The sequence below is a fragment of the Rattus norvegicus genome, chromosome 5 (genome assembly GCF_036323735.1).
Source record: "Rattus norvegicus strain BN/NHsdMcwi chromosome 5, GRCr8, whole genome shotgun sequence".
NCBI lineage: Eukaryota > Metazoa > Chordata > Mammalia > Rodentia > Muridae > Rattus > Rattus norvegicus.
In genome coordinates this window covers 9927040-9942798 of record NC_086023.1, presented here as the reverse complement: position 1 = coordinate 9942798, position 15759 = coordinate 9927040, and the positions used below count along the sequence as shown (strand labels likewise).

The 15759-nt window shown below is 41.0% G+C and overlaps 1 long non-coding RNA gene across 5 annotated transcripts in view; it reads left to right on the top strand.

Annotated features, from left to right (window-relative positions):
• Positions 1-392: 392 nt before the first annotated feature.
• LOC120102805 (uncharacterized) overlaps positions 393-15759 on the top strand; it is a 99183-nt gene continuing 83816 nt past the window's right edge. For 2 of the 5 annotated variants that reach the window (XR_005504558.2, XR_005504560.2), the window contains exons 1-3: positions 413-793; positions 1687-1776; positions 14289-14431. This is a non-coding gene — a long non-coding RNA (uncharacterized LOC120102805). Of the gene's footprint in view, positions 794-1686; positions 1777-14288; positions 14432-15759 lie in introns of all 5 variants that reach the window. The other 3 variants (XR_005504559.1, XR_010066814.1, XR_010066815.1) reach the window with 3 other exon arrangements.

The window sequence follows — 15759 nt, the reverse complement described above, 5'->3', positions numbered from 1 at the left end:
AGAGTGTTTTTCTGCCCTGACTACAGCATGTTTCTGGGTTCCTTGAGAAAGCCGCCTGTGCCGAGCCGTAAGAGAAGCCCGGCAGGGCTGTGCCAGCTCATGGATGGGAAAAAATAAGTTTGCATATAAAATACAAAACCATAACTAATTAACACCAGGCAGGTGGTCTTGATGGAAAGTTAAAATTCAAACCGGGTCACCAGGGAATACACACTTGGCAGATGAAAGTGTAACTGAAATGATTCCCCTGAACCTGCCAATCGAGCCTTGTGCCAACTGCCCTTCCAAAAAGGCTTCCTGTGCCAGTCAGTTCTGGGAAAAAATCGAGCCAAGGACAAATGACTACATTTCTGAAAGTAGATAGGAGAGCATTAAGATTTGGAGGCGCTCAGATCTGTAAAGAAAGTGGGAGCCTGGATGTGGTTCCGCGTGTACTTATTAATAATAGCAGCGAGGACCATGGGGAAGAAGCGAGCCAAGCTCAGCAAGCGGGGGAGGCGAAGGTTTGCTGGAAGAAGTTGCAGTTGAGAAAAGAGGAACTATTTAGACCCCCTTAGAGTGCCAGAGCTAAACAGCACCAAAAAGAGCTGAAGTATCTGAGTAACGGCCAGGATTTGCTGAAGTGTTAGGAGTGAAAAAGAAGATTTACTGCCAAATGACTGTCAAGAGGAAGCAGGCTGAGGGGGCGAGATGAAATGAGGAGGAGGGCATTGCAGGAGGTGTGATTTCTATCACGGGGCCATGAGGACAAGTCGGCCTGCTTGCTGTTCCTTCCCCAAGGAGTACATAAATGGTAGGATGGCAGTCCTGGACGCGCCTTTGGGAGACAGTGTGGCTCGTGCCTCTCCTTTTATAGCAGGGCAGGCTACTGCCTCTTGCAGGGGTCAGGCTGTGAATTCTTTAGCAGAGTCCGGAGGAAACCCGAATCTCTGGCCTTTGTACTGATTTTCCTTTTTACCTGGAGACAAGAAAATGTTGGCTTTGCTGTTTATATGCGTTTATTCCCTGTGTTTGTACTTAAACTGAATGGCAAACACAGGCCCCGAAGAAAACGGTGGATGGAGAGCTGTTCGTGAACAGATGTGGTATCAGTAGGTTTTAAGTAGCCAGCACTGTTCTGGACTGAGCATCAGCGGTGGAAAATGGATGTCTTTCAGAAAGATATTACTTTCTCTGATGATGAAAAATTAGCATACTTACTATTGTAACTGGAAAATACAAAACCACTTAATGTAAGCATTTCTTCCGTGACTAAGAGGGAGCTAGGATTTCCCTACTAGCTGGTCTTCCTAAAGTATGCTGTGGTTTTATAGAAATTAAGATCATTGTATATGTAGCAACTAAGATAATAGTATGTTGACAATGTATACTTGATAATGTGTAAGATTATTTCCTATACAGGTGAGAAGTCAGCTATGGTTAGTTTTGTATAACAAAGTAGTCTTATTTTCAGGGAATTCTTTGAGAACTGATGGTTCAGTCTACACTCAGCCACCGCTCTGTCTGCTTGGTCCTCACGTCTCTCAGCCCCAGGCTTCTTTATTTACTTCTTGATCTCTCAGTCTTTTGGGGGGATCTCTGTATGTTCCTTTCTGTGGGACTTGTCTTATTTTTTTTTAAATCGGTTTCCTAATAAAGTCTTCATGTTGAAAAATCACCACAAGCCTCCTTTTAGTTTTTACCCAGAGTTCTTTCTGCTGGCTGGAGGTGCAGAGGCAAACACAGAGGGAGCGAGGGATCATTGCTCAGTAAAGGTGAAATGTGGGCATTTCACAGGTCAGTATCAGCTTTGCTCCCTGAAGGGAGGCCTTCCCCTCTGCAAGCACATTCAGAAAATAATCAGGGTGTTTCTGGTACTTAGTCTTTCTGTCCAAGAACCCATTTCCTTTGAAACGAACAACCACTTTCTAACCGCACCCCCCCCCCATTTTGTCTACTTTTGAGTTTGTGTTTTATTTGCTAAGTTTCTTTGTTCCCTTTCTTCCAGGCTACTTCATACATAACTCCCCACCCCCCACCCGCCTCTCTCTCTCTCTCTCTCTCTCTCTCTCTCTCTCTCTCTCTCTCTCTCTCTCTCTCACACACACACACACACACACACACACACGTTCATGACCTCTTTCCCCATCAGTGGTTAGAGTGTGAGTATGTGTAACCAGTTGAGGCCATTCAGTGTTACTTGTGTGGATGGCCTTTAGGGCTGACCATTTGGCACAACCAACAAGTGTGCTGTCCTCTAGGTACCACCACCTCTTCCATTCCCAGCTTTCCTCAGTTGCCTATAGTTCTTTGTGTAGGATTGAGGACTGTGTGGGCTGTGCCCTGTGCAGTTTGGCAGGTCTACTGTATCATTCTTGTTCAACTCCCCTTTGGGGTGATGAGACTTTATGGGTGTAGTTCTGATGTTACTAGAAGACACACTCTGAGCAAACTCCCTTCTCCTCTGGCTCCTACGATCTTTCTGCTTTCACTTGGGCCTTAGGGTAGACATGTGGTAGATGTATCCACAGGGGTTGGGCTCCACAACTGTGTATATCGATTGGCTGTGGTCTTCTGTAGTCATTACAGAGATAACTTTCCTTTATAAGCGGTAAGGCTAATTGTTTATAGATTATTAGTAATTCCTGTTTTAACAGACTCACTTCTACATTCATTTCTTAATTCTTATTCTATTCCTTGAAACCTGATAATTGTTCTCTTTTGAGTCACAGTCCTCACCCTGACACTATTATCAGCTTCTTCTTGGTAATGATGCCAATGTTATGGCTGCTGGTGACCTGTAGTTCCAGTAGGGACGATGTCCAAGGGGCCTTGTTATTGTCACAGGTGAGGACAGTATTGTAATACTTACAGAGTATCCCTTATTCCATCATCAGTACTCATATGGAAACACTGTTGTTTTCACCTCAATTTCCAGTTAAATTTTATTAATAGAAGTGAATTTTGTGTCACGGAATGGAAGCAAGGATATAATAGGAAATGCATGAATTTTACCCAAGTCGAAGGCGGGAGTGTGGTTTTATTATTGTCCTTATTTGGAAAAAGTTTGCTTTAAGGAGATGCATGATAGGCCAAGAACAGTGGGTTGTTCTTGGCATTGTTGGCTTAGGGTGCAGTCCCCAGGGACTCAGCCAAACATCTGTATGTTGCTTCAAAGGTATTCATGGATATGCATAGTGCAGTCAGTTACCTTTAATAAGGGAGATTGTTGTCCACAATCTGAGTGGACTTATGTCTTTGCCTATGCTGTATGGTTTTAATATAACATCACAGACTGAGTAATTCATAAAAAGAAAGAAAACTGTTTCTCAGTTGTGGAGGGTTGGCCCATCAGCATCAAGACGGCAACAACTGTCCAAGGCCTTGGCATGGGTCATCACACAGGAAGGTGAAAGGTCCACTGAACAGGAAAGTAAGAGGAAGCCATACTGGCATTTGATAAAAATTTACTTGTGGTAATCCATGCACCATCTTGATAAGAGCATTTGTCTGTTCTCAAGAGTAGATCCTTCATGACCTCACCACCTCTTGTTGGATTCCACTTTCTAATAGCAAGGCATTAGGAATTCCTTTTGCACCACACAACTTTGGGAGACATATTTGAGCCCTACCAGCATGATTCAGTCAGATCTGTGACTTTCCTAAAAGGAAGAAATCCCTCCTGTGGACATGCTTAGTTTGAGCCCTGGTCTCCAGCTTGCACTTCCCAAAGGTCTGCATTTCAGACTGCCTTGCCAGCCGCTATGACCACACTTCTATTGCTTGTTCTCTTCTCTGGTTGAGCCCTGACTGATATAGAAAGAAACTTTCCCAGGAGGCCAGGTAACAAGCATCAGGGGCAAGGCTGCTATTTTACACTGTGGTTTCCTTTTCCTGCCAGACTGCTCTGTGTCTTCCAGGGGGCTAGGGTTCTCCACCTAATCCAGTAGTTCTATGTCTATCAGAGCAGAGTAGAGGGCTGTTTAGTTTATCACGTGTATCTATGAAGTCTTGAAACTTCCTAAACAGCTTAGGGGTTATTGTGGGCTCTTTGATTTTACAAGTAATAAGTCATCAGTGAGTATATTTTTATTATTTATTCCATCAAAGTAGAAATGTGTGAGATTTTCAGGAAGTAAGCTTGAAATCACAGTAACTGTGGTGTGTGTGTGTCACTGTGCACAAAACTCAAGTCCAAGTAGATCAAAGACCTTAACATAAAACTAGTCACACTATGTCTAATACAAGAGAAAGTGGGAAATAGCCTTGAGCACTTTGGTAAAGTAGACAACTTCCTGAACAGAACATTTGCTGTAAGCCAAAGGACATCATCAGTAGGACAAAATGGCAGCCTAGATCACTTCCAACTCTACATCTGACAGAGGGATGATATTCAAATTCTACTTTTTATTTTTGTGGTGAGAGTATTCCTGGAGAGAGTATTCCTCAAATTCACTAATCTGAATGACCCAAAGTTTATAAAGTAGGGAATTTAAAACAGCTCCTACTTTCTTCAGAATTTACTAGCCATTGTGGGGACATCATTACTGAAGACTAGCATCTTGGGTATTTAATTAAGCAATTGATCTGTAATTTCTCAGTAAAGGAATCCCTCTTTGTTTGAAAAACAATTTTATATCCACTTTCTATCTTAAAATGAGATTCATGGATAATACAACTGGCCTCACACATACTAGAAACAAGAAATAGTATAAAATTATACTGAAAAGCATCTGGGGCTGACAGATATTTACAATAGCTGTTTCTGAATATAACTGCATAGACATGACTATGTGAGGAGAACACAGAAGTGGAAAACATGTTAGTAGTCCTCAGGACCTCTCGGTGTGACAGCTATCCATAAGGATTAGAGAGACACATTGCACTAGTGGTGTGGCTGTTATAGGTTATAGATGTGGCTTTCTGATACAGCGAGCAATTCTTGGAACCTCTCAGAATAAAAATCACCATATTCCCTTGATTTGCATGGTGGCTGCATTTTAGGAAAACACTGGCTATTCAGACAGCACAGAACTATTGTCTGTTAAAAATCAAGTTAGATTCCATGCCCAGGAAATTTAAGTATGTTTTTATAAATCCCAGATAGCAGAGAACATTACTTATCCCGAATCCCCAAAAGAAGAACTTAGCACACAGTAGGAAGCTGGTACACTTTTTCATAAGTGTGTGTAAGTTTTTCTTCTACATGAAATAAAGCCAGACATCTGAAAGTTCTGCAGGGTAAGAGGCAATTATCTGCTGTGCAGCACTGGCCCAGACACCACAGAGGACAAGTATCTGTCACTCTTCTCACCAAGGCCAGTAATGCACCTAATTATTGTGAGACCCTTAAAGCCACAGCCACTAATTTCTAAATTGCTCCTTTGGGGTGCTCCTAGTTAGAACCACAAAATGAAGTAATGATGGGGGCCATGGTATCTAGTAGATGCCTGGGAAAATGCGCTCACAAGATGAAGCAGTCCTGTTTAAAGGACTGTGCTCTGAAGCATGTAAACAGTGGCGCTGGCACAACACTGGGAAAAGAGAAGTTGCCGTGGGCTTTGAGGGGTGCGGGATACAAAGCAGAGTTGTGCGTAGCTCATAAGAACCTTCAGGAGAAGAGAGACGTGTCTGTTCTGGCTGTCCATGTTAGTCACTCATTCCAGAGCTGTGACAAAAGACTTGGCTGAGTGAGTAGAGGTTGGGACAATGTATTCTTGTTCTTGTGTTCAAAGGATACAAACTCTTGTCCCTTAGTCTGATGTACTTGGACAAGATGTCAAGGAAGTCAGAGTGTACAGGGATTGCTAACTCATTTTCTAGTAGATGGGTAAAAGGAGGAAGAGGCACTCCATTGCTGTGAAGAGACTCTATGACCAAGGTACCTCTTATAAAGGAAAACATTTAATTGGGGGACTGGCTTACAGTTTCAGAGGTTCACTCCATTATCATCAAGGCTGGAATCATGCCATCATTCAGGTAGACATAGTGTTGGAAAGGGAACTGAGAATTCTACATCTTGACCAAAAGGTAGCCAGGAAAAGACTCAAAGCCCACCTCCACAGTGACACACTTCCTCCAACAAGGCCACACCTATTCCAACAAGGTCACAACTCCTAATAATGCCACTCACTGGGCCAAGCGTATTGAAACTACCACAAGCTATAAGAACACTTCTCTGGTGACCTAGTCCCTCAGCCTAGTGTGGCCTCCTATCTTCCCACTTCTTTGTAACAAAGCCATAATATTATGAATCTCTTAAGGGAACAATCCATTGATGAGGTACAATCTGTTTCTGGAAATGCCATCACAGATACACCCAGAGGTATACTTGGCCAATTGCTTAGGCATTCCTTAATCCAGTCATGCTGAAAACGAAGATTAAGCATCAACAGTGGACCAGCTACAGAAATAGTCCAGTCCAGTGGTTGATGGAGCTCCTACTATTCCTCTTTCAGGAGTTTGTGGCCAGCAGAAGGTGAATGGATTAAAATAATCTTAAGAAAAATAGTAGACATTTGAATATCTGCCCCAGCAAGCCGTTCTGTGTTCTTTCCCATTGGTTAAATATGTGAATTCTGTAAACAATACTAGAGCGGGAGAAGTCAGAGTTCCTGTATTTTAAATATTGAGTGAACAAGAGAAGAATTCTAGCTTCCAAACAGTTGTCTAACCCATTTGATGTCATGGGCCATGGTAGAATATCCTAGGGCTCCTTGGAAATCTAAGAGAAAAGCCACCTATGCTGTGTATGTTAATGGTACAGGGGTATTCTGAGGAAGGTGTTGTTTAAAGGGTAACTTTTTATCATTCAACACTGTAAAGTAGAATTTTAATGTGATGAAACTTTCTGAGAGATGGGGCCAGAATACAAGGGTGAACCCCAGAGTGAATCTGGACCTATTTAATTAAACTTCATATCATTTCTATTGACCATAAGAAATGAAAGGGTTTGGAGAGATCCAACTGATCGAAACAGGATAAATTTGCCTGAGAATATGAAAGCTACTCAAGTCATTTGGGGAAAATGCCTGGATGATATCCCCACCTTACATGATCTTTACAAGAGTAACAGCCATCAAAGCAAAGTGTTGAATTCAATTAGTCACTGCAATTACTACTCATTGAAAGCAATCTTTAAGCCTTGACATGAATGGGCAAATGGCTGCATTTTTTTTTTTTGATTACTCTGAAATGCGTATCCATAAGGAAGAGGAAATGCTGTATGAGATCACCAGGAACCTACTGAGTGGTTCAGGGTGAGAGCTGAGAACCGGAAGCTGTGCTGAGGGGCATCTTTGTTTCCCTGTATTTACTATTTCCGGTTCTGCTTCCCCATGCTCTCCCTAATGTTTGCCTGCTAAGTACCACATCCATGGTTGCTACCATGGATTCTGTTTGATCTCTTTTCTACTTTTTCTCCTGGCTTACTCTCATAAATCCTTTGCAAAGCCCTCAGTGAAGCCTAGATGTAGGATTGTCTAATGGCACTGAAGTCCATGACTCTGTTCTTCCTCAGATAACTTCAGGAAAGTGTACACAGCCGGTCTCCAGCATGACTTCTTCCTCTTGTTCACTGCTGGTACCTGCCCTTCTTGGCTGCCCTGTCAGGCTATGTAGCTGCTGCCATGTGAATCTCTCATCAGTCTATCTCAACACTGAGATACTAACTTAACAATTACTTATGAAATTTAGAAGGATAGTATAACATTTTTTGACAAAAATGTGTGACTTCCAAATACCTTACCACATGCTATTTTCTGAAGATGTTCTATGGGATCCTAGCCATGGATCTATCTTGGTATCTTGGTATCTTGAAATTTCCATGCAATGGCCAAGACTTGCATTGGAAAGAGAAAAATTAAAGAAAGAGTGCCTATCTGCCCTTTCTCATTGCCTACATCACCAACCTCCACACTCTAGGGAAATAGCTAAGGAAAGTTTTCAATCATTTACTTGAGGAATAAAGACAGATCTGCTGAAGAAACATGAAGGTTGATTCTCCCTCAGCTATCTCTCAGGTTAATAAACCTGACCCTTTTCATGGAGCTCCGGACTGACAAGGGGATCATGTTAATAAGCTCCTGTGAGTTGATACCGAGGTCTGGAGAGATAGGCAGCATGTGAAGGCCTAGCATCACAATTTGACCTTGAAATTGCACTTATATTTGCAAGCACAGTTATTTGTATTTGCAGGGTACTTACTTGTTTTAAGGAACTGATTCTCGACTCAGGAGGCTACTGTATGTTTTCCTGAGGGTAAAGTCACACAGACCAGAATGCAGGGCCTCCTTGAGTGTAATTCGGCATTTAATTGCACATCTAGCCTTCACTGTTGGTGTCACACATGCTTGTGATTAGATGCACTTGTAAGCCCTCCAATGATGATAGACTCCGCTCCCTTCCTCCACAGAACCAATTAAGAAGGGACCTATTCAAAACATTTAATTCTTAAAGCCAATTTCTTTCGTTTCCTTTTAGTTCTAAGTTGCCTTCAAGTTTCTAGGCAGTTAAAGCAACCACTACCACAGGGAATTCCGCATCTGACTCATATAAAGGACATGAAACAGAATGTAACAACTGTGGGTAGTTTGCAATTAGAGCATAAGTATTGTACAGATGTGGTGTCTCTCATCTACCCACAGCCCCCTTCTTTCTCCTCCCTACTTTTTCAGGTTGGGAACTTGGGGCATTGAAGCCAAGTCTTTTCCATGCCTCTCTGATCAGCAGAAATAGGAAATAGGTTATGGTCAGCAAGTGAAACTCTGTGTATTTCTCATTACTTTATTCAGTAGGAGAATCTTACATTCCTTTATTTTCGAATTTTGCAGTTCTGTCTCTGTCTCTGTATCCCTCCCTCCCTCTCTCTTTTGAAACTTTGGACACTGGGGCTGGTGAGAGAGCTCAGATAACAAAGCTCAAGGGTGCGGGCCTGAAGTCTGTGCCCAGGTCCCACACAGGAAGCACGAGGTGGTGCTGTGTACTTGTCATCCTAGCGCTGGGAAGGTGGAGGCAAGTGGATACCTAGAGCTCGCTTACCAGGCAGCCTGGTGTAATTGGGTATCTCCAGGCCAATGTTCCACCACCTTAAAACACAAGGCAATGTACCCACACATACATATACAAGTCCTGGTGAAGAATGAGCAGTCATTTTTGCTTATGTCATATTACTTGACTATCATGATCCTTTGGCAGTGTTTTCTTAGTCATAGTGTTGACCTCTAAATGTCAGAACATAAAAAAGGAATTTATTTAGTAGCATAGCACCTTAGATCCTGTGAGGAAGCTGACAAGATGCTACTTAGGTCTCTTAATGGACAACAGGCATATCCATACATCAGCTGTTGTTCGCCAGTTACCATATTCTTTTCTAGGACCAAGTCCACAAACTAGGCTAACATCTCAAATGACATTCTTCAGGTACATTTGAGGCATGAAGTCATAGGTAACTTCTGAGATCCAGGTTATTCAGGAACATGAAACTTGAATATGTCTGTATTTCTTTTCATATTCATTTCCATGTCAGTAACACCAAACATTTTCAAATGAAGATTTTGGAAATGGACTTACCTATTTTTCTTGTCTCTTCTGCTTTCCTATATTGAGTAATGTATAGAAATGTATATTTATGTTTAAAGTTAAGTATATCTGCTATACATTTAAGTTTACATATTTTGTTTGCCAAAAGCCACTTGGCTATGTTTGCACAGTCTTTGCATAGTGCTTATATAACTACACCTACGTCTTCTCTGTGGCTTTCCCCTCGGCATTGATTATTTGCTCATGCTGAGACCTGAAGAGGGCTTTTTAACCTGGTTTTATTTACTATAATTACCAAGAATATAGCACCTAGACATCAGCCCTGGCGAAGAGTGAGTACCCAATATAAAATACCAAAGAATCAATTTAGAGTTGTATAAAAATCTCGAAATGTTTTGGAGAATTCCCAAAACATTAAAGAACTGGGGCTCTCGGGCCACTTGTTAATGATCTTCAGAGGTGGGTTATTACTGAGAAAACAACACATGCTAAAAAGAAGCAATAGTTGTTAATTCCTGGTTCCTTTATAGGAAGGAAGGAGAAGAAATTGGTTTAGCTACAAGTGTTTGTCAAAAAGTTCCTAGCAGGCAGTGTGAATGGATTTACCACTGTGGGTGAAGTGTCTTCAGGATACAAAAGCCTCAGACTAAGATCAAGTTTCTAAATCAGAAAATCTAGCATGGGGCCCAGCTATCTCAGCTTCTTCTAGAACACCCTCCAGTGGTTGTGAGACCTATGTTGTGAGAAGGAATTGTCCTGGGAGAAGAACTTCTCTTCTAGTCTTTCTGGAAATACTTTCTCCTGCTGTATCTGTATCTGTATCATGTGTATCTGTGTCTGTATCATGAGTATTTGTATCTGTGTCATGTGTATCTGTATTATGTGTATCTGTGTCATGTGTGTCTGTATTATGTGTATCTGTATCATGTGTGTCTGTATTATGTGTGTCTGTGTCATGTGTGTCTGTGTCATGTGTGTCTGTGTCATGTGTGTCTGTGTCATGTGTATGTGTATTTATATAATCTGCATCTGTAGCATGTATATTTGTATCTATCTCATGTGTATCTGTATCATGTGTATCTGTATTGGTACCTGTATCATCTGTATGCAGAGTCAGGAGCCTGGAGTTAAAAGATGCAGATTTAATTTGGGACTCTACATTAAAGTCCCTGAAGCTGGGCATATTTCTCTTATTGGCTTTTCACTTTCATGTACTAAATGGAAAGGCTAAGATGGCCATGGTGGCTGGAAAGACATGGAGAGAATAGACATCTGGTATGATCCAGTTATGACTAGTGATCATCAGTGGAATTGTACTTTTCTACACAGTCTTTCTTCACTGCCATTCTATGTTGGAAAAGTCACTGCCTGGTCCTTACTATAATTCTCAATGGTAATGCCCTTTACTCTTAACAATAGTGTCAATATTTTTAAATTATATAACTTCCTGCAGGGGGCTCTGTGTAAAGCTTGTATCCTGTGACTACTTGCCACCTCTGCTGTCCAATGCTATGTCCCTGCACGACCTCTCCTGTTCTAATCTGAGTATTGTTCTGGAACCATTGATTAGAATAAAGTCTCCCACCAGAGAAAAAGCACGTGCATTTGAAAATTCGATGGGTAAAATAAGTTCCCCTTCCTTTTGCATGAAGGAGGAGATGCCAATTAAAACCTACCACTTCTCATCAATGGACATACCTTACTGGATGTGTATAGTTAGCTCTTAATGGCTGCTATGTTTCCCAGCTGCATTGTCAGTGGCTCAAGAGCAGCTTTATCCTGCACATGGATTGGCAGAATTCTGAGAACAAGAGGCATGTGTGCCAAGCAGGCTGCTGGCACACACATTGCTTGTTTACCATGCTGGTTTAAATTGCTCCTTGTATGCACCAGTATTTATATGTATGACAACTGGGGGCTGGCTAATTATGTGGTTCTTAGTAGGAATTGAGCTCTGCTGGAAACAACCCAGTCTCTGCCCACTATTTATAGCCTTCATATGTCCCAAATTTTCCAGTTCTGATTTCAAATATTCTATCCCACTGTCTCCAGAAGTACACTTTATGCTTGTCAGACCACATGTCAATTTATGGTTTGAGAAATATAGTCACAGTATTATAACCGCCACCCTAAACCCACGTTTTCTGACTGTGAGATTGGAATCCTGTCTTTTAACAACATTCTGGACAAACATAGGAAGTATAAAACAATCTTTTTATTTCTCAAGCATACGCGGTAAGCAATCAACTCAACGTTTCATCTAACAACATGCCCAATTTAAGGTTAAAAGATTGGAACAATACAGAACCTGAGGCTCATTGTGCCTGTTGGGCCAACACCTTTCACACAAATTCGACCACAGCATGCACTCACCATGCAGACTCTCCTATTACTACAAACTACAGACCTCTGGCCCAGATATGCCATGTTACTTCCCAGCCATGTATGAGGATACATGTTCTTTGCTCTAGTAAGTGAGGAAGGGACAGACTTCTAACACAACTAAGCTACAATTTTACTTAGCCACACAGATAGCCACGTCTTTCTAAAAAAAGTGATTTAGGATAGCCTGAGGGTATGAGCATTGCATGTGAGGTCTTTAAAAACATGTTATGTAACATAGCTCACTCTTTTCTTGCAGTTTATCTCACATGATTTTTTCAAGTTAGTCATCAAAATAGGAATCTATAGACTTGAGAGCAACCCCTAGGCATTAGGCATCCATGCCTAATTCTGGAAACCTGGCTAGTAGTATGTAGCTGGGAGGTCAGAAGTCTCGGGGAAGGGGTTATAGCTGTTGTTCTGCTAAATGGACAAACCACCTTCTAAGCATAAAGTTCCAACAGATAGTGAACCTTGCAGCCTTCATCATAGAAGCTTCATTTGGCAGTGAGTGGCAGTTAATACAAAGACTTAATAATTGGCCAAAGTGAAGATAATAAGCAGAATACGGAGAGATGTAGAGTGCCGAGCCCTACACTAGACATCTATGTAGTCTCCTTCATGGCTCAGTGAAGAGGGGTTTAATATAAAAGTCAGAGGGTAATGCTATAACATATAATGCAGTCATTATTCTCTTCAATACAGCTAATATTGACTCGAGTCATTGAAGAGCTGGGGGTAACTGTACAAATCCTGCACAAGACTAAACCCATTGGCAGTTCATCATGTGAGTGAGAGGGGTTCTGAGGCTTACCCCTCACTGAGGGACTATGGCAGTTCATGGGTACTGGAGGATGCCATATCATTCTCTGCAGTGGTGTAGCCACTGATAAGTTGCCCTTGTTCCCTTGTTCCAGTGAATAATTTCAACTCATGCTCATATAAGCAACCATAATTAAACTTAGTGGGAGTTTTTAAAAAGACCTTAAAATGATGTTTGTTTTATTGGAAAGAAGAGTTTCAATGGGAGTGAAAGGAGGATGAAAGAAAGAGAAGGGGGTTGAAAGTGACCAAATTCAATATATATATATATATATGGAGCCGTATTAGATTTGGGCCTGGCCGCTTTTTGACTGCATGGCTCAAAGTGGCTAGGTGACTCTAGGCTGTTTGGCCACAGATATTCACCCCTAATATGACTGCCATAAGTCTTAAGATTGTTGGACAAAAGCCTCTCCCATGAATTTACGGCACAGGAAGATAACATTCAAGGGATACCTCAGCTCGAGTAGATACCAGTTATCTCCTGAGTCAACACCCAGTGTCTCCACCACCTGACCTCATCATCTACCGCCTGACCTCATCATCTACCACCTGACTTCTTTGCCTCCAGCTATCACTGCCTATACCCTCATCCCTCCATTCTTCGTGTTTCACAAAGGACACTCCCCCTACCTGAAAGCCTTAAAAGCTGTAACGTTCACCCCAATATCTTGACAACAGAACTTTTGCTTGGTCTCCTTCTTCTCTTCACTCGCATTTGGCCCACAGGTAGAAAGCCTCTTCGGGACCCTGAATAACTGGGTCCCTGCTGGCGGGGACATTATATATATATATATATATATATATATATATATATATATATATATACATACATATGCCATATATATAATATATATGTTTAATATATATTTATGAATGGTCAACAAATTAAAAAGTTTCTCTTAAGTCTAGAAATTACTTTTAATAACAGAAGAGTGGTATAATTTGGATTAAAAATGTAATATTGTTTGCTAAGTTATTATTACATTTCTATACATGCTACCTTCTATACATTTATATGAATTATTTTATTAGCATATATTACTTGCTAAAATGATTGGGTTTGGTATTGGAGAGATGACTCAGCAATTAAGAATGAATAAATATTGCTCTTGCAAAGGGCCTCAAGTAGCAGATGGTTAACAACCACCCATAAATCAAATTTCAATAGTTCTAACACCTGTATCTGAACTCTGCTAGTACCTATACTCATACACTCATATAACCTCCCATATATACTCATAATTAGAACTTTATGATTAAAAAAAGGCAGTTTCACTATGATGTTTTCTTATATATGTATCTTTCAGTTTGCTGAGTGTCAAAGTTGTTTTATTCACCAGATGTAATTTTCATTTTGGAGACTTACTGCTAAATAAGCTCACCGTGTTTACTTCTTTCTGAACTCTGGCTGGCTAGTTAAACTCAACTATTCTGGGTCAAACTCCTCGCTAAGCTGATTGATACAATCTGGCTTCTCTTAGCTTCTCACTGAATTGCTCTGCTTGGCCTCAAACTAACTATAGCAATTCTTTCTAATCTTTTGTCTCCTTCTTATTCTCTAGATTCAACTGCCCCTGCTGACCTGCACTGAGCTGCATGAACTCATGAACAAACTCAGCTCCACTGTACTGTACTCGCTGCACTGACTGACTCTGCATGAGCTGCTTTTAAACAACTTCTATTTCTTGTGCTGTTCTCATGAGAGGTGGGTGTATCCTACCTCATTCTGTCAAATCTTTCTCTGATTCATCACTTTTTCTGCCCCTCAGCTAGACATCACTTTCAAACATAACTGCGTTATTTTATAAACTAGCTTAAAGTTATGGCCTAAGGACATGTCTGTATTTCTCCCAGATCACACATACCTAGGTCTTTAGATTTGATACTTTGCCAGAGTAGCCACATTACTGGATTAAAATTCTTCTCCAGCTGAGATAGTGATTAGGAAACTGGTAGGAAATGCTGAGGCACTGAACTATGTAGCTGAGACTAGAGGTCAGGCCAACGTGATTACAGCCACATTTCAGATCAGTATTTCTTATATTATTCTTCATCTCTCCAAACTTAACAGGTGAGATTTAACTAAAATCATTAAATATCGGCCTTAAACTCTCTATCATTTTAAGATATGTTTGTGGATGTCATTAGCATAATAAATGACCATTGGTCTTAAGACAACTTGCTACACTACAACTAGAGTGTGCTTGGGGAATGGATTTCTGGGAGTGTAAAAATGTGCTGTGAAGACATCAACTGAAGTCAACACCCTTCAGCATGGTTTTGCATGTCCACACTCCATCTTCAAATCTGACACTTCCAATAGCACATCACAATGTCATTTGGGCTGTACATTAATATGCCTTAGAAGGCATGAGGATGAGTCCCCCTATGCCATGTGTGTCAGTAAGTCTAGTGTAGATTGGAGCAGTACAAAAGGACACTTGCCAGTTGCAGGCATCCAGTAATTCTTTTGGGTGTACTAAAGTGTGGTGAGATCTTGAGAAAATGCTAACACATTAAGAGTGCAATCACTTTTTCTACAAGACAAACGGTCCCAGGATCTAGAGTGGTGCTTCTTCCAAAGTAGGAATTTGAAAACCATTGTGTGTGATTAAATGACAGGTTAATGTGTCTTTTTTAAAATTAGAAAAGTCCCTTACAAAATTACAAAATTTGAAAATATAGAAAAGTCAAGGGTAGTTCTATTTTCAGAGGTCTCTGGATGCCTCAGAAAGCACACATCCTGTAAAACCTAGCATCTACCAAAACCTTCATGCAGAAGAGACATGTTACAAGCAGTCTGCAGTATGTGAAGATGGTATCTAAATTATGGCCCATCAGTAGCTAAGAATAGGGACTGGAATTCTTTCATTTATGAAATATCTATAAGTGGAAAACTGTATGTAAAAAATATGATTTCAGACTTAGTTCTCAGATGAGCCAAGAGCAACTCTGTGTTTTTCATAGTCACAGCGATTGCAAATTGATACTGCTGGAAGCTTGACTGCATAAGTAGTATTTGTCACTTCCCTA